At 38.9% G+C, this 22,519-nt stretch overlaps 2 protein-coding genes across 3 annotated transcripts in view; both read left to right on the top strand.

The window, feature by feature from the left end:
* The window catches only part of LOC116038066 (NACHT, LRR and PYD domains-containing protein 3-like), a 1,733,742-nt gene that overhangs the window by 249,217 nt on the left and 1,462,006 nt on the right, over window positions 1-22,519 (top strand). The gene's annotated exons all lie outside the window — the stretch shown is intronic.
* LOC116038244 overlaps window positions 1-22,519 on the top strand; it is a 133,028-nt gene that overhangs the window by 850 nt on the left and 109,659 nt on the right. Inside the window, exon 1 of one of the 2 annotated variants that reach the window (XM_036001605.1) lies at window positions 10,180-10,255. The exons of the other annotated variant lie outside the window; for it this stretch is intronic. The gene's annotated coding sequence lies outside the window, so the exon portion shown is untranslated. Of the gene's footprint in view, window positions 1-10,179; window positions 10,256-22,519 lie in introns of those variants that run through there. 2 annotated transcript variants of the gene reach the window in all.

Genomic DNA, 22,519 nt, shown 5'->3' with positions numbered 1-22,519 from the left:
ATGTGTGTATTTCCACACTGAGACTGCAGAACGTCTGCGTCCCGACTCCGTCCCAGCTCCGTCAGTCTGCAGCCCTCCGCAGCAGATACGCAGAGCTTCTATTTTTGACGGACGACGGAGAGCTCCGCAGCAATTCAGCACAATTCAGATTGTGCGGGACAGGAAGTCGAGTACAGAAACAAAATAAAAACATCAGGTTACTTTTCAAAATAAAATACAGCGTGCTCACGGCAGGTCATATCTCCCTGCACTACACCTTGAAAACACAGCTCAGAGTAGTTTCCCCTCTACTCCTCTGGATGGAAACTAACTGTTGTTGGTTTTGTGGTTCTGTTTATAGAAACTACATCCTGTTATATCGCGCAAACATACGTGAATTCGCGGCTGGCCGCAGCCGCTACACAACAAATCCGGACCCGGTGGGTATTGACGGACGGCGGAGTTCCACATCCTGTGGAAATGCGGGGTCAAGGTACATGTCAGATTCAACCTGGAATAGTCTGAAGCTCGGTGTTGATCTGGAAAATTTCACCTTACGAATATGGAGCTTACCTAATAAAATAAAGAAATTTACAATATTACATAACTTTCTATCTTTACTTTCAAAATAATAATATGTTTCCCTTCAAGTGCGATTGTATGTTTTGTTTTTGTTTTAGATACCATATAATCTTCAAAGCTTTTCCAAAATGCAATACAAAATGAACAACCATAAAAAGATGGGTTAACGACTCTCATTCTGTTTTACAAAAACTACAATAATCATCAACAGGCATGAATTTAGATACAAATAGGTTTGTAGGGTATATATTATGTAATATTTTCAAATGTAATTCCCTAACTTTGTTTGTGATACAACATCTAAAGGGAACAAGCCATGCCCTAAGCCAGTTAACATCAGTGAAATGAGAACTCCAGAGGAATTTATTATAGTTATAGTTATTTTCTTTAAATTTAGAAAGCATTTTCTAATGTGCTTATTAGTACAAGTGCTGCTCATAATATCCATACCGTTTATATAAAGAGTAAAATTAAAACCAGTAACTTCATTTTGTTTTAGTTAACTTTTCATTCATTCTAATATGCCATTAGGTATAGATTTGAAAACTGAATTATATTCTTTGAACGTTATTGGGAATGCCTTCTCTCTGAGAAAATATTCATAATTAAGTAATTGACCATTACAATCAAAAAGATCTTTTATGAAGATAATATCTCTATCGATCCATTGTTGCAAATAGAGTGACTTGTTCCCCCTAGTGATGCATTCATTATTCCATAAGATAGACTTGTGTGGAGAAAAGTTGTGAGAAGGACACAGCTTCCAGGCCAAAAGAGCTTGTTGATAAAATCGGGATAGTTTTAACGGCAATCTTGTAATATTGTAGTTACATTTCAATACAAATTTAAGACCTCCTACACTATTAAAGATGTTATTGGGGATAAAGTACTATAAAGACTGGTGCTCTCAAACTTTCCTTCAACCATTTCACCTTAAAGGTGTAATTCAAGTCCAAAAAGTCCAGAAGTTCAAATCCACCTTCATCCTTACAACCAGAGAGCACCGCTTTTTGTAAATGGTGGTGTCTGTTTTTCCATACAAAATTCGTAAATATGGAATTCATGTCTTTACATGTTGAATCATGGACATTGAGAGAGAGGGCAGGGTAGACACATCTTGAAATCCCTTCTGCTTTAGTCTAAAGAATCCTACCTAGAATAGAAATGTCTCTTTGAAGCCGTAAATTCAGCATGGTTTTAGTCTTCTTCAATTTAGACGAAAGATTAAGTTGTTGACGTTCCTTGTGGTCCTTGCAGATATGAATACCTAAATATCATACACATTTCTTAACAGGTATATTAAACATATTTTCCTCTTCAGTCTGATACAAACATAAAATTTCACATTTAGATTTGTTGAAAAATTGGTCAATTAGGGATATAGCATATTCAATCTGATGTTTGTCACTCAAAAAGAGAGCCGTATCATCCGCTAGTTGAGTAACTCTAATTTCCTTACCAAAAATAGACAAACCTTTAATAATAGGATTATGTTGAATATGTAATGACAGTAATTCAACCACCAGCAGGAACAAGAACGGTGAAATAGGGCAGCCCTGGCGAACTGATCTCAGTACAGGAAATCTTTTTGTGGTGTTTGGATATAATATCACAGAACTATCAATATATTTATAAAACATCTCAACTGTAGATATAAAATGTTGTCCGAAATCAAAAATTTGAAGTGCTTTGAGTAAAAATAGTGTTCTACCGTATGAAATGCTTTATAAAAATGAAGGAATACTATCAGTGCGTCAGTATTGATGTTATCAGAATAGTCCAGCAGGTCGAGAACAAGTCTTATATTAGAGCTAATGTGACGGTTAGACAGAAAACCTGTTTGTGTTTCACTTATTATCTCATGAAGACCTCTTTTTAATCATTTAGCAAAAACTTATGATACAATTTTGTAGTCGATATTTAAGAGCGTAATAGGTCTCCAATTTTCTATCAATAAGTGATCTTTATCAGGTTTAGGGAGAAGACTTATTAAACCTTGCTTCATACTTGTGGACATTTCCTTTTTTAAAGTGCATTCTTTGAATAAATCAAATAGAGGATTTTAAGTAGTTTCCCGAAAATGCAAATAAAATTCGACTGAAAGCCCATCATTACCCGGAGATTTCCCTTTTTTCATTGAGCTAACAGCCTCTGAGATTTCCACTTTAGTAATGGGACGTTCGCAGTCCATTTTAAATTGTTCAGATATAGTTGGTGTAAATGCTTTAACGGACTCGATAAATCTATCACATTCATCAAACTGAATATTTTATATATATATATATATATATATATATATATATATATATATATATATATATATATATATATATATATATATATTGCTATAAAATGTACCAACATATCTTGAAATGTCTAAAGAATTAGAGGTGATGTTATCATTAATTTTAAGAGTAGTTAAATTATTTCTCTTACGATTTCTCTTCTCTAAAGCAAAGAAGTAACTTGAATTTCTTTCCCCTTGTTCCAACCATTTTGCTCGAGACCTTACAAATGCCCCTTTAGCCATTTCAATATACATATTATCTATTTCGTCTTTTAATGTTTTCAACGTTATTTCTTCTTCCTCTGAAAGATTATCCTTACTCATTAAAACATTCAATTTATCCATAATATTTATATCTTTAGCTAAGTTATTTTTTTTTATTACTTTTCTTCGTTTAATTGCTATTTCTCTAATTTTAAACTTGGAAATATTCCCATTTTTGTATGTGATTCCCTTCGTTATTACCAAATATGCTTTTGGCTGTTTTTTTGACTGAATCACAAAACTCATCATCTTTTAATAAATTATTATTTAGTTTCCAATAACTACGTATATTACCATTTTGTTGTTTTGTTCCTACTAAGTGAATTGAAATTAATTTAAGATCAGAAAGTGGGGCATAGCTATGTAATGATTCTGACACAAATTGCAGACAAGAGGGAGATATAAGCCATAGATCAGTTCTAGACTGTAAGGACCTGCTGACGTTGCTCCATGTAAATTCCTTAATGTCAGGGTTTAAAAAAGCCAAATATCTATAACTGCCAGTTGTTCACAAATATATGCAGTACTTTTGAATTTTGAAAGTGGAATTAATCTTACAGGTACTCTATCTACAAGATCATCTGGAGCAGTGGTTCCCAACCTGGGGTCCGGGGACCACTAAGGGGGGCGGCAAAGATCACATGGGGGGCGCAAGTCTTTATCTGGTTTGAGGTTGAGGTAAAAAAAAAATATTTGCACATGTTAAACAAATTATGATATTACACTAGAATATATAATGTATATAAAGGTCTGTATGAAAACTATGTATTTTTGTTTTTGCTTAAACTTGTAGGCAGGCTACTTAGTAGGCCAGACCTCCGGGACCTCTTAACCTGGGACCCTGCTGTCATCAGGTCAGCTGATAGACATGGCGGAGAAACGTATAAGTGCTGATAACTCCTCTCTATCAAAAAAGAAAGTAAGGGAAAGTTACCTCAACTTCGGTTTCGGAGGGGGGGCTCAGCTTTTCTTAGACATAAGTAGGGGGGGGCGCCAAGAAAAAAAGGTTGGGGACCACTGATCTGGAGCATCGTTATAATCGCCTCCAATAATCAAGTGTGCATCCTTATATTTGTTTTTAAAGGCTTCACGTTTCATACAGAGTTGTAAAAACATATTTTTTGCTAGAGCTGTATTGTTATAGTTATATAAATTGCAAACTATAAAGAAGGAATTGTCTAATTTGAAAACCAAGATTATCCATCTGCCCTCATTGGAGATCATTGATTCAACTATATCTCCTTTAAAATTGTTAAGGTGAATGGCGCCACCTGCTGATTGTTGAGAGGCATGACAAAAATAACATTTATCGCCCCATTGAGCACTCCAAAATTTCACATCACTGTCCACGGAATCAGTCTCTTGTAAAAATATCAAATCAGCATTATTTAGTCTACTGAACAAAAAAATGTATTTCCTTTTGGTGCTGTCACGTATACCCCTGACATTAAAAGATATTATTTTTAAGGAACTAAAAGGGAAGTCTGTCATAATGAAGGAAAACAGAGAAAAATCTGAACTGGATGTCTGTTAAGGTTATAGGAACTAGTTAAGGAAAAGATACTCTGAGATAGGGAATATCAGAGATTAACTCACCGTCAAGTGGGAAGCTCTGAACATGAGAACCTCAATTAACTCCTAAAAAAAAATCTTATTTTAACTAGTGGAGTGAACATATTGCCCTTTGAATTGTATACAGGGAGAACAAAATTACCCCTTAAGATTGGGTGGCATATTTAACTTAAACATTTTACCTCACATTAAGGGAAGTTTAGCAAGTTAAGCAGTGTGAACATTTTACCTCATATTAATGGAAATATAACAAGTTAGGCAGTGTGTCTCACACCGTTAATGATGGCAGCAGGACCCTGCCATTTAGTTTTCTTTCCGTCAGCGCGCGCTTGCTTCACAAGAGGCCAAAGTTTATTTCTGCGCTGTCTCTCCTGTTGGGTTAAATCCTCAGTCATCCGGAGATTCTTTCTCTTCATGACGTCGGCGTTGAGGGAAGCTGTGCACGGTGTCCACCATGAATCCAAGCTTGCTCTTTTCCTCTGGGATGATTTCAGCGATAATCTCCAGCACCTCCTTCCTCACATCCTCGTTGCTGCTTTCTGGGAGATTCAGAAGACGGAGATCCCATCTCCTACTGTACCGCTCCGACTCTTCTTGTTTCTCCTCAAGGTTGTCATCTGGTCACTCATCTTCTTCACTGTGTCATCAGTTCCTTTCCACTGGATTTCCAGCCCATTCACATTTTCCTGCACTCCAGCAATCTCAGCTGTATTTTTCATTATCATTTCTTCAAACTTCAAAAAACGGTCATTCAAGCCATTAATGGCTTTTAGGATGTCAGCATTTGATAACGTTTCCTCTTTTTTGGTGCAGACCTTCTTGGGATTTGGGCTTTTCGTGGGAGTATCAGGAAGAGGTGTACATAAACCAGAGAACAAATTATCAACATCATATACACACACACACACACACACACACACACACACACACACACACACACACACATATATATATATATATATATATATATATATATATATATATATATATATATATATATATATATAATTTTTATTTACATTAGTAAGTATTAACTAGTAACTATTATAGTAACTATTTTAAATTACTTTGAGTCGTTTATTTGTATTTTATAATGTATTATTAATGATGTTGACGTTTGGACTGTTGTGTCGGGGGTTCAATTCCCTCCTTTAGGTGAACGATGATAGATAGCACAATGACAGTCAACCACCAGATGAGGCTGTTCAGACGCATCACACGACTCAGAGGCATATCACATATTTAAAGATTGTAAAAACTGATTATTCTCCAATTCATGGCACGTTTTTATTTTATTTTTTTAAGTGCCCATATTATGAAAAAAAATCTCTTTTTCTGTGATTTGTGGAGTTATTTTGTGTCTCTGGTGCTTCCACACGCATCCAAACTTTGATAAACCATCCATAGTGTTTAGAGTGAGATACGGTTTCTGAATGTGTCCTGCCTTCAGTCTCTGGGTGAGCTGGTCAACATCTGCACGGCTTTCTACGTCACTAGCCGAGACACTATTAGTTAGAAATCTTTTAGAGTTATTGAGATGAATTATAACCGAGCTATTCATATCTTTGTAGAACATACTGAGAATGTCTCCAAAGTTGTTATCACCCTGGAGTCTGTCTGCTCTCTCTGGATCAAACACCATGACAGCTCACAGCAGCACTGCTGCAGCTTGGATTCAAACATTTAGTCCTTCACTTCATCTCAGAGGAACAGATTACACTCTCACAGCTCCATTACATCCACATTCTTCACATTCATCCATTACAGGATCAATACATCACATCAAAGTCTGAAAATCATTCATAAAAACATGTCATATCTTTCAGATTTACTGTGTAAATGATTACGTTTTTAAAATAATTAATTAAAATAATGTATGTATATATAATAAGAACAATTAAAATAAAGGGATATAGTATTACCAAATAAATACATAAAATGTATTAAAATGTAATTTTTGAAGTTGGGTGACTGTGTAAGATAAAAAACATAGAAATGAAACTAATAAAATATGTCAACATGTTTTAATGTGTGAATATGATTGGTGGAGCTCTGCTTGTAGTTCCTGCTGATGTCACCAGAGGGCGCCATGACGTCATCACCAGCTCAGAGATGAAGACTAACTGGGGACTTTGGGTTAGTTTGATTGTTCTTTATTTTGGTATTTCTCTCTAAAATAACAAATGACAACATTACCAATAATCAGTAACATTATAAATCATCATGTCGTTGTTTGTTAACAGTTAAAATAACTTTTAACTGAAGTTTAATTTCCTGTTTATCACTGCTGGTTGTTATGAAGAGTTACTGCTCCTCTGATCTCTGTTGGCACAGTGTTTCTGGTTCTACAGGATTCTTTCTGTCTCCTCCTCCTCCTCCTCTTCCTCCTCTTCCTCCTCCTGTGGAGGTGGAGCTTGGACTCATTCCAGGGAACAGCTCACCTGTGTCAGAGATTTTTCTCCAGGCGGAGAGTGACCCTCTTCTTCATCAACTCTTCTTCATCAACTCTTCTGACTGTTTGAAGAAACTGTAAGTTGCTGTTTGATACGTTAACAACACGTTAGTCTTTGGTCTCTTCAGGGTTGGTTTCTGGCTGTGTGTGTGTGTGTGTCTGTGTGTGTTTGTGTGTGTGTGTGTGTGTGTGTGTGTGTGTGTCTGTGTCTGTATGTGTGTGTGTGTGTGTCTGTGTCTGTATGTGTGTGTCTGTGTGTGTGTCTGTGTGTGTGTGTGTGTGTGTGTGTGTGTGTGTGTGTGTGTGTGTGTGTGTGTGTGTGTGTATGGCTGTGTGTGTGTGTGTGTGTGTGTGTGTGTGTTCAAGGTTCGGCTTTATTGTCATTATACAACACAATTGTCCAATGAAATGTAATCATCATTTCCAGCTGCTCTGATCAAGATCAGTTACCAGCCGGGCTGCCTCTGTGGACTTTGGGCTAAAATATAAAAAAAAAAACTCAAAAATTGTCAAAATTATTCCAAAAAGGCGACTAAAACTCTGAAAAAAGCAACAAAAACCTTAAAAAAAACAATAAATCCTGCCTATGTGTACGTAGTTTTCTCTCCACGTTAGTTATCTGGACATTAGGACTCAACCATGTGGGGAAAATATCTAATTGTGATTTTTCTGCCAAGTTAGTCTTTGGTCTCTTCAGGGTTAGTTTGTGGCTCTGTGATGTTAAATATAATGTTTCTACTTCACTTCTTATTTCCTGAGAACGTGTGAAGGACTCTTGTGATGAAGATCAGAAAGCTGTCAGCAGCAGTTAGTGTCGGTCGGTCTGTTCACTGACAGGACTGATGTGGAGACAACATGACTCAGCTCTTTTATTCTCTAACTAAATCTACTAATGGTGTTTTTCCATCACATGGTACCTGCTCGCCTCTACTCGCCTTTTTAGTTTTTCCATTCTGATAAAAGTCCCTGGTACCTGCCAACAGATACTTTTTTTAGTATCACCTCCATCCAGGTTCCAGCGAGCTGAGGCGATACCAAAAGGTGACGTGAAAACCTGCCGACTCCTGATTGGTCGGAGAGAATCGTCACTAATCACTGCGTCATCATTGCTAGCGACAGACGGGGGTGTCCTGAACAAACCCGCCATTGTTAAATAGTTTAGCCAGCTGTGTGTTTTTTTTTGCTGCCTCCAGCTTCTTTAGAAACTAAATGTGTCTTCTAGCAAAAACAACGTTCTGTGTGTGTGTCGCGTTAGGTCATGGCAGTTTCTGCGGTGTCGCTATGACGACCAGCCACGCGGTACTAAATCTGCAATGGAAAAAGGAGGACGGGGCACCAGCGGCCGAGCAGAGCCGAGCCGAGTAGAGCTGCTTCTAGCAGTGGGTAAGCACCATAATATGGAACTGGTCACTATGAGCTGGCACTCCTCCAACAGGAAGTAGAGTCCAATCCTAATCAGGACCCTCTACAGTTAGAGGAGGTGTAGACCACACTCTCAGCAATCATTTGGTGCAACAGTGGCGAGAACAAACTTCTGACGTCTAAATTCCTGCATTCAGATATATTAGTATGCACGAATTTAAGTTATAAAATGTTGTAGGTTTCCTCAGGATGAAGCCGTAGCTCGACGCTCTTCTAAATCTCCTCGTCTTAATCCACATTAAAACATCCACAGGACCACACGGTACACTGCATATATCTATATTACTCTTACTACTATTATAATGTCACTGCTACTACGTTGCACATACATCTGTACATGTTATTCATACACTGTTCATATTACATAGCCATATTTATTCTGCTCTTATAACACTGCACTATATTTCATGTCCTGCCTATGCACCACCTGTCTATACTTTGTATATCACATTGCACTTTTCTGCTTTTTTTGCACTTCTGGTTGGATGTAAACTGCATTTTGTTGTCTTTGTACTTGTGCTCTGCACAATGACAATAAAGTTGAATCTAATCTAATTCAGAAACAGCATCTCTGAGCTGGTGATGACATCATGGCGCCCTCTGGTGACATCAGCAGGAACTACAAGCAGAGCGCCACAACACATATTCACACATTAAAACATGTTTACAGATTTTATTAGTTTAATTTCTATTTTTTTATCTTACACACTCACCCCACTTTATAAATTACATTTTAATACATTTTATGTATTCATTTTGTAATACTTAATAAACATTTTATTTTTTTTTAAACAGAATGTATTATTTACTTTAGTATATATTTGTAAAAATGACAGATACCCCATTTAGTGTATGTGTTATGTGAGTATAAAGGTGCCGTTGGTACAGTGAATATAAACTTTCCACTGAAGAACAGCCGATGGAAATATTGTTATTTGGAGATAACGTTACTGATATTGTGATTTAGTGTTATATTATATTAAGTATTGTATATTGTTCCAACTAGTGCAGTTAGGCGTCTGGATGAATGTTGGAGTAAACCAACCAGCCAACGGTCTCATTGTTTTTTTAAAGATTATTTTTTTGGGGCTTTTCCCTTTATTATAGTGAAAGAGGATAGATATGAAAGGGGGAGAGAGATGGGGGGAGTCTGTGTGTACTCTCAACACGCCATCCTCTGTTATAATCAAAACATACTTTAGATTTAAAAACAACTCTATTATATTTGTTATTACATGTTAACTGTCAGAAGTTCCATTTATTATTTCCTATATTTGGTAATGCTGCGCCTCTCTGGCCGTTCAGTGGCGGTTCTAGACCATTTCAAATGGAGGGGCCAGGCTGGGGTCACATGTGATTTCAGGGGAACCAAATACATTAATCACCCCATAGGTTTGGTTCTCCAAAGACTGATAAACATATAACAATAAACACAAGAATACTCAATCTGTGTTAACCTACATTTCATATATCACTGCACATCAATAATATCCCTTTTTTGGGGATAAAGATGTATTAAAGTATTTGCCACAGTTAGGGGGGCCAGAGGGGGGGGTTGAGGCTTAATATAACGAGGGGACCCTTGCCCCCCCCCCCCCCTAGAACCGCCACTGCTCTTGTTTCCTGTTTAAAGTTTACTTTCACTTTCCAGATTTAGTGTCGCAGCTTTTTCTCTCCGTGTGAAGCTCCAGCTGAAGGTAATTTAACTCTAATGTCTGTAACGTTTGACTCGTGAACTCCAGCTGTGGTTAGTTTAGTTTAAGAGCAGAAAGCTGCAGAGAAACCAACACAACTGGACTTGGGATGAATTAAAACTGGAGTCTTATTCACAAAGATCCACCGCCATGTGGTGTGGGTATCTGGCCGAGTTACTGTCTTATAGATCCTTTATTTCTGTCTTATAGATCCTTTATTTCTGTCTTATAGATCCTTTATTTCTGTCTTACAGATCCTGTGTGTGTGTGTGTGTGTGTGTGTGTGTGTGTGTGTGTGTGTGTGTGTGTGTGTAACTGTAAGTTGCTGTTTGGTACTTTAACACCACGTTAGTCTTTGGTCTCTTCAGGGTTAGTTTCTGGCTCTGTAAAGTTAAATATAATGTTTCTACTTCACTTCTTATTTCCTGAGAAAGTTTGGACGACTCTTGTGTTGAAGATAAATCTCCATGTTGTAACATGAACTACTACAGAGGAGGTTTTAAATACTTTGCCAGGTGTTTATACGTCTGTCTGTCACAACCGTGAGGCTGCAGTCAGGAAACTTTACAGCTGTGTAGCTGAGATCTAAATGAAGGCTGAGTTGAAGATGGGGGGGGGGTCTGAACAAGGGGGGGGGAAGTAATTCGGCCCTGATTTGGCCGGTGTGAATCCATCATAAGATGGCCTCTAGTTATTTCCTTTCTCCTGCTGTCAGAAAACAAACCGTCGTCTCCACCAGCGTAAAGTCAGACACAACAGGACTCTACTGTTTCCTCTGGGACCTTTCAGAATAAAATGTAGAGACCTAAAAGCCTCTGTAACTGTTGTAGTGATGTGTGGAGGAGGAGAAGTGTCTTCATGTCCTTAATTTTTATAAACCAGACAGGAATGTTCTGTACAAAGATGACATTAGTCCTGGAGTCTTTCCAATGTTCCTGTTCTCCCAGAAAGAGAATGAATGACAGAGCAGGATGAGCAGAGAGCAGAAACAGAAACTCCCACACCGTGCAGCGGACGCTATAGGAGACTTTTAGCGTCCATAAGAACGACAAAGGCACCTGACCAAACGTCTGTATTTTACGAGATGGGAGTGAGAATCTGTTGATGTGACCACACTCTAAATTTTAATAATAAAGAAAAATTATGCTATTTATTATTTCATCTAAATCAAACTCATCGGACTTGGCCCATTTTCTGTGAAGAACATAAAAAATAACTTATTTTCAATGACTGCACACGGTACCCCCCCCCCCCACTACACATAACTATTACATATGAGGTGTTCAGGTCTACTGGACCCCAGTGTAATAACTGTAGGTCCTATGAAACTTAACTGTGTCCTCCTCCTAACTGGGCCTGCTGTGTGTGTGTGTGTGTGTGTGTGTGTGTGTGTGTGTGTGTGTGTCTGTGCGTCTGTGTGTGTGTGTCTGTGTGTGTGTGTGTGCGTCTGTACGTGGGCGTGTGTGTTTGTGTGTGTGTGTGCGTGTACGTGTGCGTGTGCGTGTGCGTGTGCATGTGTCTGTGCATCTGTGTGTGTGTGTGTGTGTGTGCGTCTGTGTGTTTGTGTGTGTCTGTGTGTGTGTGTGTGTGTCTGTGCGTCTGTGTGTTTGTGTGTGTGTGTGTGTGTGTGTGTGCATGTACGTGTGCGTGTGCGTGTGCGTGTGTGTGTGTGTGTGTGTGTGTGTGTGTGTGTGTGTGTGTGTGTGTGTGTGTGTGTGCGTGTCTGTGTGTCTGAACCTGCTATTCCCACACAAATTTATAAATTGTTACATTTCAAGCACTTTCACCTGTTCTGATTAAGTTCTAAGAAATAAGCACCAATAATGATCAAAAATCTTGTTTCTATTTTTCACCTTTTTTACAATTGTTTTCTCAAAAAAACCCGAAAATTATCATATGATCGTGAATGTGATCTCACCGGGGCAAATGGCAAATATGAACCATAAATGATGTAAATATCATTGGTAATTGAGCTAAATTGGTTAAGTATTAAGGCTGTGTAACAAAAATATGAACACCACACAAGATGAGGCCCCAGGATAAAATGACATATTTACTTCCCGTGGCCAATCAGTGAAAAGCTCTATTAACCTCCATAGACGTGTGGAAAGTTCCTCGTGTTGCATTCACGGGACAAAGGAAAAACAAACACACACTGACAACAATAAATCCGAACCTTTCTCTAAGATGGCCTCTAGTTATTTCCTTTCTCCTGCTGTCAGAAAACAAACCGTCGTCTCCACCAGCGTAAAGTCAGACACAACAGGACTCTACTGTTTCCTCTGGGACCTTTCAGAATAAAATGTAGAGACCTAAATACTTCTGTTACTGTTGTAGTGATGTGTGGAGGAGGAGAAGTGTCTTCATGTCATTATTTTACAGTCTACACAGGACAGAAAGGTGAGATTGATTGTCATAATGGAGTCTTGTCTCCATTAGAGGACAGAAAGATGACATTAGTCCTGGAGTCTTTCCAATGTTCCTGTTCTCCCAGAAAGATAATGAATGACAGAGCAGGATGAGCAGAGAGCAGAAATCATTCAGTCAAGAGCTTCAGACTTTATTTCCTGCTTGATAGCTTCTAGTTTCTCCAGCAGCTTCTGTTTCTGGAGATTAAAAAGTGGTCTTCCTCTCTTTCTGACAGGACCCATCAGAGACCAGACCCTGCTGAACCTGAACCTGAACCCAGCTGTGTGTCCATGAAGAGTAACCGGTCCATGGAGCCACCACTACTTTAATAAAAGACCTGTAAGGGAGAGGAGAATAGAAATGGAGGAGAGGCTACCTGAAATGGGGGAGAGAGGATTGATGGAGAGACTTGAATGGCAGAAGGAGAGAATTGCAATGGAAAGGGAAATTGAAATGTTAAGAAGAAGATTGAGGTGAGTTGTGAACATCCAGCAAACTGGAACGAGTCTCATTGGATGGAACTACGTCCCGTCTGGGTTGTTTTTTGTTTTTTTTGTAATTTTGTGGAAAGAAATTATGGTAGTTGATGACTGAAATGAGAATATTTTTGTAAAATAATTTCCTGTCTCACTCAAAAATATCTTTCTGTTTAGACAACATTTAGAAATATTATATTTAGATTTTTAATTCTGATTTCAAAAGATATTTTTATTGAGTTTTGGACAGAAAGTAAAGCATTATTGGCATTTAATTGTTAATAATTAGGCCTACAGACATATTCATATTAATATTATATTTTATGCACGGAGACTTTAACTGAACATGTGACCCTGAATAAATGTGTTTTTCTATCAGGACCCAGAAGAGACCAGAGTCTCCTGGACCTGAACCTGAACCTGAACCTGGACCTGAACCTGAACCTGAACCTGAACCCAGCTGTGTGTCCTTTAAGAGCGACCGGTCACAGGGACGCTATATTAACTTTAAAGGAGATCAACCCTCTGCTGAAAAGAGGTAAGCTGTTAATATTATAATATTACTGAATCATGTTTTAACTTTTATGTATCCAGAGAAGTTTTTGGAGTTTATTTTCAGCATCTTTCTACTTCACATATATTTATATTCTCACATCTGAAAGTTGTCCAGTTAAACCAGTCTTCAACTCTTGACTTTAGGTAAATATTGGATCTGGTTTGGTCCAATATATTCTCTGGTGTTTTAACTTTTTAACCCAGTTTTTTGTGTAGTTTATTGAACTTCTTTGTGTTAATCTTGTTTTAGTTGCTGCTTGTATTTCCAGCTGTTTTTGTGTCTGAATAATAAAAAGTGAATTTCCATCCCTGTTGGTCTTACTCTCTGTGTAACAGGATCCATCAAAGACCAGACTCTGCTGAACCTGAACCCAGCTGTGTGTCCTTCAAGAGCGACTGGTCACATGATCACTTTATTAACTTTAAAAGAGAGCAACCCACTGCTGAAAAGAGGTAAGCTGTTAATAATATTATAATATTGCTGATTCATGTTTCAACTGTTATGTATCCAGAGAATTTTTGTAATTTATTTTCAGCATATTTCTTCTTCACATATATTTAAATTCTCACATCTGAAAGCTGTCCAGTAGACCAGTCTTCAACTGTAGATCTCAAATTAATATTGGACCTGGTTTGGTCCAATATCATCTGGTGTTTTAGCCCCATTAAAAAGCATTTTAAATCTCCCTTAGCCATAGGGTAGGATAAAAATCATGAATGGCAAAATTCTTCCCAAATGTTCTTCTCCAACTGGGAATACCAGGGTGATGGTTGGGATGTGTGTGCCTCAGAGTGCCCCTTCCAGGGTAACTTCATCTGCACATCCCCCCTGGAGAACCAGCCACCCTTGGTAAGTGTTTGTGTCACCTGGGTCAGGACAATATTTACCATGAGAAGACTTCTGCCATTTGAGTCTGGACACTTAAGGCCAAGTTTCAGTGAGTGGGTTCATGACCAGATCCAGCATCCTTCAAAAGACACACACACACACACACACACACACACACACACACACACACACACACACACACACACACACACACACACACACACACAGACACACACACACACACACACGGCTCCATAATATAACTGGCATAAATACAATAATTCCATGCCTACAAAGGGAAAATGGTTGATTCTGGTGGAATACAGTAAAAATATCAAATATCACCACTTTTGTTCAGAATGAAATGCTATGTAAAAAATACTAATGCAATCAAATTAATTTTTTTGCTAATCTTTGACATATCCAAGACTCTAATCTCCACCAAAGCCCCATCTCCATATTATTCATTATATGGAAAAAAAATCATTTTTTGTGTTGTTTTTTTTTTGAATATATAATGAAATACTTCAAATAAATAAACTTGCATTTAAAGGGTTAAAATCCTGAAAATGATTGAATGTTTGGTAGTTTTGAGCAAGGTAGAAGTTGTTTAAGCAGAAAACAATATTGATATGATGATTTAATAGCAGTTAACAACATTTTTTGCCACGAAGGTGTCCAGAGGGTACAAAATGAATCAATCAAGTATAAAAAAACATGATAGAGTGAAAAACACTGGATTTAAAAATTTTGACCAAAAAGAAAGGTTCTGACAAAATTTCACGCCATAAGCAGTAACACAGAAAAAATTATCACAAAATGAAAAAAAAAAAAACTTGAGAAAAATGTACAAAAATGCCTGAAGAGGGCATGAGGGTTAATTCTTAGTTCTTTCTGTTGATTCACAGTGGGATCAGCAGCACCTCCAACACTTTCATGTCAGGGGAAACCATCTGATTCAATGTTGTAATCAACACTTTAAGTCACAGGAAATTACCTTGTGTTTGTCTCTGTGTGGACAGACATGATGTGAGTTAATTCTTCCTGATTCCTCCACAGAGTGGACCAGGAGATCTCAGAGGTTCCCAGTGGTCAGTCTGCCCAGCAGCATCAAACACACCTGGACTCCATATTTATGGTCTGTACATGTACAACAACTACTTTTACATCTATTCTGTTCACAATCATCTCCATGCTGCACTTTTCAGACCAGTGGATTGTCAGTCTGTCCAACATGGATCTGATGTTTGCTTCCATGATTTCGTTTGATTGTGTCATTCATAAAATCTTCTGTTCCAGCTGCTGGAGGAGAACATCGGCACTTTTGTGAAGAACGAGCTGAAGAAGATCCAGAAGGTTCTGAATCTAGATTACCCAGAATGCTCAGAGAGTCAGAGGGAGGGTGAGGATGAGGATGAAGAGCAGAGGAGCAGCAGAGAGGCATTTCTGAAGATCACACTGCACTTCCTGAGGAGAATGAAGCAGGATGAGCTGGCTGACCGTCTGCAGAGCAGTAAGAGGATTTCTCTAAAGATTTAACTTACTGGACTAATGGGACGTTTACTAATGTCTCCAGAGATGGACCAAAATATGTTCCTGTTTTCTTTACAAAATTACTTAATGAGCTTTTTTATTATGTATTCATTCAGGAAGTTCTGCTGGAGTGTGTAAACGGAAACTCAAGACTAACCTAAACAAGAAGTTCCAGTGTGTGTTTGAGGGGATTGCTAAAGCAGGAAACCCAACCCTTCTGAATCAGATGTTCACAGAGATCTACATCATGGAGGGAGGGACTGCAGAGGTCAATGATGAACATGAGGTCAGACAGATTGAAACAGCATCCAGGAAACCAAACAGACCAGAAACAACAATCAGAAGAGAAGACATCTTTAAAGCTCCACCTGGAAGAGATGAACCAATCAGAACAGTGATGACTAAGGGAGTGGCTGGCATCGGGAAAACAGTCTTAACACAGAAGTTCACTCTGGACTGGGCTGAAGGTAAAGCCAACCAGGACATCCAGTTCATATTTCCATTCACTTTCAGAGAGCTGAACATGCTGAAAGAGAAAAGGTACAGCTTGGTGGAACTTGTTGATCACTTCTTCAGTGAAACCAAAGAAGCAGGAATCTGCAGGTTTGAAGAGTTCCCGGTTGTGTTCATCTTTGACGGTCTGGATGAGTGTCGACTTCCTCTGGACTTCCTCAACACTGAGATCCTGACTGATGTTACAGAGTCCACCTCAGTGGGTGTGCTGCTGGCAAACCTCATCAGGGGGAATCTGCTTCCCTCTGCTCGCCTCTGGATAACCACACGACCTGCAGCAGCCAATCAGATCCCTGCTGAGTGTGTTGACATGGTGACAGAGGTCAGAGGTTTCACTGACCCACAGAAGGAGGAGTACTTCAGGAAGAGATACAGAGACAAGAAGCAGGAAAGCAGAATCATCTACCACATCAAGACATCACGAAGCCTCCACATCATGTGCCACATCCCAGTCTTCTGCTGGATCACAGCTACAGTTCTGGAGGACGTGTTGAAGACCAGAGAGGGAGGAGAGCTGCCCAAGACCCTGACTGAGATGTACATCCACTTCCTGGTGGTTCAGTCCAAACTGAAGAACATCAAATACGGTGGAGGAGCTGGGACCGATTCAAACTGGAATGAAGATACAAAGAAGATGATTGAGTCTCTGGGAAAACTGGCTTTTGAGCAGCTGCAGAAAGGCAACCTGATCTTCTATGAATCAGACCTGACAGAGTGTGGCATCGATATCAGATCAGCCTCAGTGTACTCAGGAGTGTTCACACAGATCTTTAAAGAGGAGAGAGGACTGTACCAGGACAAGGTGTTCTGCTTCGTCCATCTGAGTGTTCAGGAGTTTCTGGCTGCTCTTCATGTCCATCTGACATTCATCAACTCTGGAGTCAACCTGCTGTCAGAAGAACAAACAACCTCCTGGCTGCCTAAATTCTTAAGAGTCAAACCTGAAGTAAAATGTCTCAATCAGAGTGCTGTGGACAAGGCCTTACAGAGTCCAAATGGACACCTGGACTTGTTCCTCCGCTTCCTCCTGGGCCTTTCACTGCAGACCAATCAGACTCTCCTACGAGGTCTGATGACACAGACAGGAAGTAGCTCAGAGACCAATCAGGAGACAGTTGAGTACATCAAGAAGAGGTTCAGTGAGGATCTGTCTGCAGAGAGAAGCATCAATCTGTTCCACTGTCTGAATGAACTGAATGATCATTCTCTAGTGGAGGAGATCCAACAGTCCCTGAGTTCAGGAAGTCTCTCCACAGATAAACTGTCTCCTGCTCAGTGGTCAGCTCTGGTCTTCATCTTACTGTCCTCAGAAAAAGATCTGGACGTGTTTGACCTGAAGAAATACTCTGCATCAGAGGAGGCTCTTCTGAGGCTGCTGCCAGTGGTCAAAGCCTCCAACAAAGCTCTGTAAGTGGGATTTATTCATCAACAAATACTCTGATATATTTCAACAGGAGGTACATATAAATAACTTGTGTCCTTCCTGTTGTCTCTCCAGACTGAGTGGCTGTAACCTGTCAGAGAGAAGCTGTGAAGCTCTGTCCTCAGTTCTCAGCTCCCAGTCCTCTAGTCTGAGAGAGCTGGACCTGAGTAACAACAAACTGCAGGATTCAGGAGTGAAGCTGATCTCTGTTGGACTGAAGAGTCCACACTGCACACTGGAGACTCTCAGGTCAGATCAAGAACAATAATCTTTGAAAAAAACAGTATTGGAAAATACTTTGGAAACATTCAAAAAATGTGTAACTTAATGTAACTTTGATTAATGGACGTTTGTTTATTTCTGATTATAAAAGAAGTAGATCCGACCAGACAACCTGATTGGTCAGCTAGACATTTAGAACATACTCAAATTAGCATGACAGCACACCCTGTCATGCCAATAATGACGTTAAATCAAACCCTCTCGTGTAATATTGCTTAATTCAGTCACGATTAATTATCATGTTTCCAACTTGTTTAGAGTAGAGCAGCAGATATTTAAACATGCTGAGAAGGGATTTCATATACTGTATCACCAAAATTCTAGACTCAACATATAAACACACTCGTTATTTGTCTTTTTCTATAACATTTCTCTAAACTTTAAGCTTTATTCAATTTAAACCGCCCTTCTCGTGTCAGGATTTAAAATTTAGCAATTCGGAAATCTTTTAATGTTTCCAAAGAATTTTGTTCTTATTTATAATATGTTGTAAAGGACAAAGTATGAAATGTGGCTATGGTATTTTTCTTTTTTTAATCTTATGTGAATTTGAATACTGGATGTCTTTTTACTCCTCATTCAGTCACAATTAGTTGTCATGTTTCCAACTTGTGTAGAAAATGGATTTTACATTCTCTATCACCAAAAGTCCAGACTTAACATTTAAATACAATCGTTATCTGTCTTCTTCATTACCATCCCTCCAACAAAGCTCTGTATGTGTGATTTATTCAACATTAAGTACTCTACTATCTTTCAACGGGAGTTAAATATAAATAACTTGTGTCCTTCCTGTTGTCTCTCCAGACTGAGTGGCTGTAACCTGTCAGAGAGAAGCTGTGAAGCTCTGTCCTCAGTTCTCAGCTCCCAGTCCTCTAGTCTGAGAGAGCTGGACCTGAGTAACAACAAACTGCCAGATTCAGGAGTGAAGCTGATCTCTGTTGGACTGAAGAGTCCACACTGCACACTGGAGACTCTCAGGTCAGATCAAGAACAATAATCTTTGAAAAAAACAGTATTGGAAAATACTTTGGAAACATTCAAAAAATGTGAATGTTTCAAAAGTATTTTATTCTGATTCAGAATCACTTCATAAAGAATGAAATATGAACTGTGGCTGAGATCCACAAATAATTTATATTTTAATATTAGGTGACTTTGATTAATGGACGTTTGTTTATTTCTGATTATATAAGAAGTAGATCCGACCAGACAACCTGATTGGTGAGCTAGACATTTAGAACATACTCAAATTAGCATGACAGCATACCCTGTCATGCCAATAATGACGTTAAATCAAACCCTCTGGTGTAATATTGCTTAATTCAGTCACAATTAATTATCATGTTTCCAACTTGTGTAGAAAATGGATTTTACATTCTCTATCACCAAAAGTCCAGACTTAACATTTAAATACAATCGTTATCTGTCTTCTTCATTACCGTCCCTCCAACAAAGCTCTGTAACTGTGATTTATTCAACATTAAATACTCTACTATCTTTCAAAGGGAGTTAAATATAAATAACTTGTTTCGTTCCTGTTGTCTCTCTAGACTGAGTGGATGTAACCTGTCACAGAGAATCTGTGAAGCTCTGTCCTCAGTTCTCAGCTCCCAGTCCTCTAGTCTGAGAGAGCTGAACTTGAGTAACAACGATCTGCAGGATTCAGGAGGGAAGCTGATCTCTGATGGACTGAAGAGTCCACACTGCACACTGGAGACTCTCAGGTCAGGATTCATTAACCTATTCAACTGATAACCATTTAAAATCTGACTAACTTTATTTGATAAAACAGCTGCTTTGTGTCTGCTGATACGATGCACTTGGGCAGTAGTTATTAATTATATAATTATTAATTCCTAGACTTAGAGTTACTTTACATGAGGAGTTTTCATTGTTTACTTTTGTTGTTAAATAGTTAAATAGAACAGATGATTTTAAAGGTGTATTCTAAATCTGAACCAAAATGTACCTGGACAACAAACAAACATAAAACTAACACATGGCTCCACGTGTTGACAGAGGGTTCCTGTGTGTTGTTCTGTGTGTTTGCAGTCTGTCAGGCTGTCTGATCTCAGAGGAAGGCAGTTCTTCTCTGGCCTCAGCTCTGAGCTCCAACCCCTCCCATCTGAGAGAGCTGGACCTGAGCTACAATCATCCAGGATACTCAGGAGTGAAGCTATTGTCAGCGGGACTGAAGGATCCAAGCTGGAGACTGGAGACTCTCAGGTACAAACACTGATGAATATAAAAAGGAGATATTTCTGTAGGAAGTTTTAAAGGAGAGCATCTCCAGGAACTAAAATTATGACTTCCTGTTGTTAATAATTGATGTAGTTTGGACACATCTCTGTATGTTAAAGGAACTGTCCGTGGTTCAGTTTCAACTCGACAGAAAGGTCCAGGACAGGTTTAGCCTAGCTTAGCACAAATCAATGTGCTTTCTACGCTTTGAGAAGAGTGTGTGGATGAAGCATCACTCTTTCAGCAGACTAGTTAGCTAGAGGTTTAAAATGTCAGTTGCCGGTGCTGCATAGCTCACGTGATAGATCAGAGACATACACTGATGTCCGGACCAATTATTTCTCTAAGTTCCTCTTGTGCTGGGAGAGTACCGGCTCTTAGTTCAAAAAGTCCCTCAAAACGCTTTTCCTAGTCCCTGTGGTGCAAACACAATATATACATGTGTGTGTTAGAGTGATGTAATGTGGATGTTTCTCTACAGAGAAAGGTCCACTGTTGCACCAAATGTTTGCTCTTGGGGGAATTGTTGGGTCTCTGTAAATGATAGTGTGGCAGTGGCGCTGGCAGCCGTAATACTGTACGCACAGTGCGTACATTTTTTTCTATGAGACACTCATCTATTGATAACAATGTGCAAATGTGCACATAGTCTATTCTGCTGTGTGCTATGTTATTTCACCCACAAGCCATCCACTATTAATCAGAATATTCAGTGTTATGACTCGATCTGTAGATCAGAGGTGGGCCGTCAGGGCCATCAAGGCCTTCTCTGCTGGCCAAGAGATTGTCAGAATCAGAAAATTATATTTTTATAATTAAAGGCCTAAAATAAAGAAAATATGTATTTTCAATATTGTTTACGCTGCAAGTTCATTTACATTTTTTAATTTTTTAGTGAAATGATTTTACTAGCTATTACTGCTTGCTTTAGGTGTTAAAGATCTGAGCAGTGTCAGTGGCCGATGTGCCTTTGTGTGGGCGTGGTGTCTCGAACATCTCACATTTACCAACAAGACATACAGAGAAAGACCGTCCAAAACATTTCAGACCGTCCTGCCAACCTGTTTACATTTTAACATTAATGTACGCTGTAACGATTTTTCACTATAAAGTCTCTGAAAGCTGCTGCTGTTTCAATCCTGTCGGCTCTTTGCAGCGGGCGGGGCTGCTTCATTCCCCCCGCGACTGATGCGCGCACACACACACACACACACACACACACACACACACACACACACACACACACACACAATCACACACGGTGGATGCAGGAAAAACCACAGATGAGACGTACACAATGACCTAAATTGAGGACAGCCACCCTCATTATTGTAAGTGCAATGATAAGTTAAAGTCCAATAAGTACTTTATCAAACCGTATGAATGTGTTTCCCAGGCCAGGAGAAAATTAACTTACAATGTAAAGATCAACAAGCCACTGACAGTGACAGATATGTTCATATTTGATTCATTCAATAAATTATAAATTTTTGTCTTAAATCCACCAGCCATTTTCATATTATACCAACATTTGCAGCATGGTGAGCCTTTTTGGTAAGGTTCCTATGAAATCTCAGCCCAGAGTAATTAATTAATGGTAATAATTATTATTCTCCCCAAAACAAGTTTCCTTTTTATTTTTAAAGAACTATACAAAAAAAATCGCAACTTTTTTTTCAACTTTCACTGTCTCTCACAACTTCATTGTAACAAACAAACAAACAAAAGACATCGCAACTTTTATAAAAGCTCACGTGAAATCAGCATTTTGGGCCGCAACAATCTCAAAAAAGGCCGCGAAGTCCTGGAGGGACTGCCCTTGTGTGTTTTTTCATGTGTTATGGTGTGCATTCACCAGTGTTTTTGTTGTTGTGGTGGCGTAGGCTACTCCTGATTTTGTCAGTCATCTCATCTCTTATATGCTGTGTCTCTATGATCCTATCCTGTCCTATTCATGGTAGCCTACTCGTGGACATTGTGCCATCACGTGCTGTAGTAGGGGG

The sequence above is a fragment of the Sander lucioperca genome, chromosome 5, assembly GCF_008315115.2.
Source record: "Sander lucioperca isolate FBNREF2018 chromosome 5, SLUC_FBN_1.2, whole genome shotgun sequence".
Taxonomy (NCBI): domain Eukaryota; kingdom Metazoa; phylum Chordata; class Actinopteri; order Perciformes; family Percidae; genus Sander; species Sander lucioperca.
The sequence above is the reverse complement of the archived record's forward strand: the minus strand, read 5'-3'. Positions and strand labels throughout refer to the sequence as shown.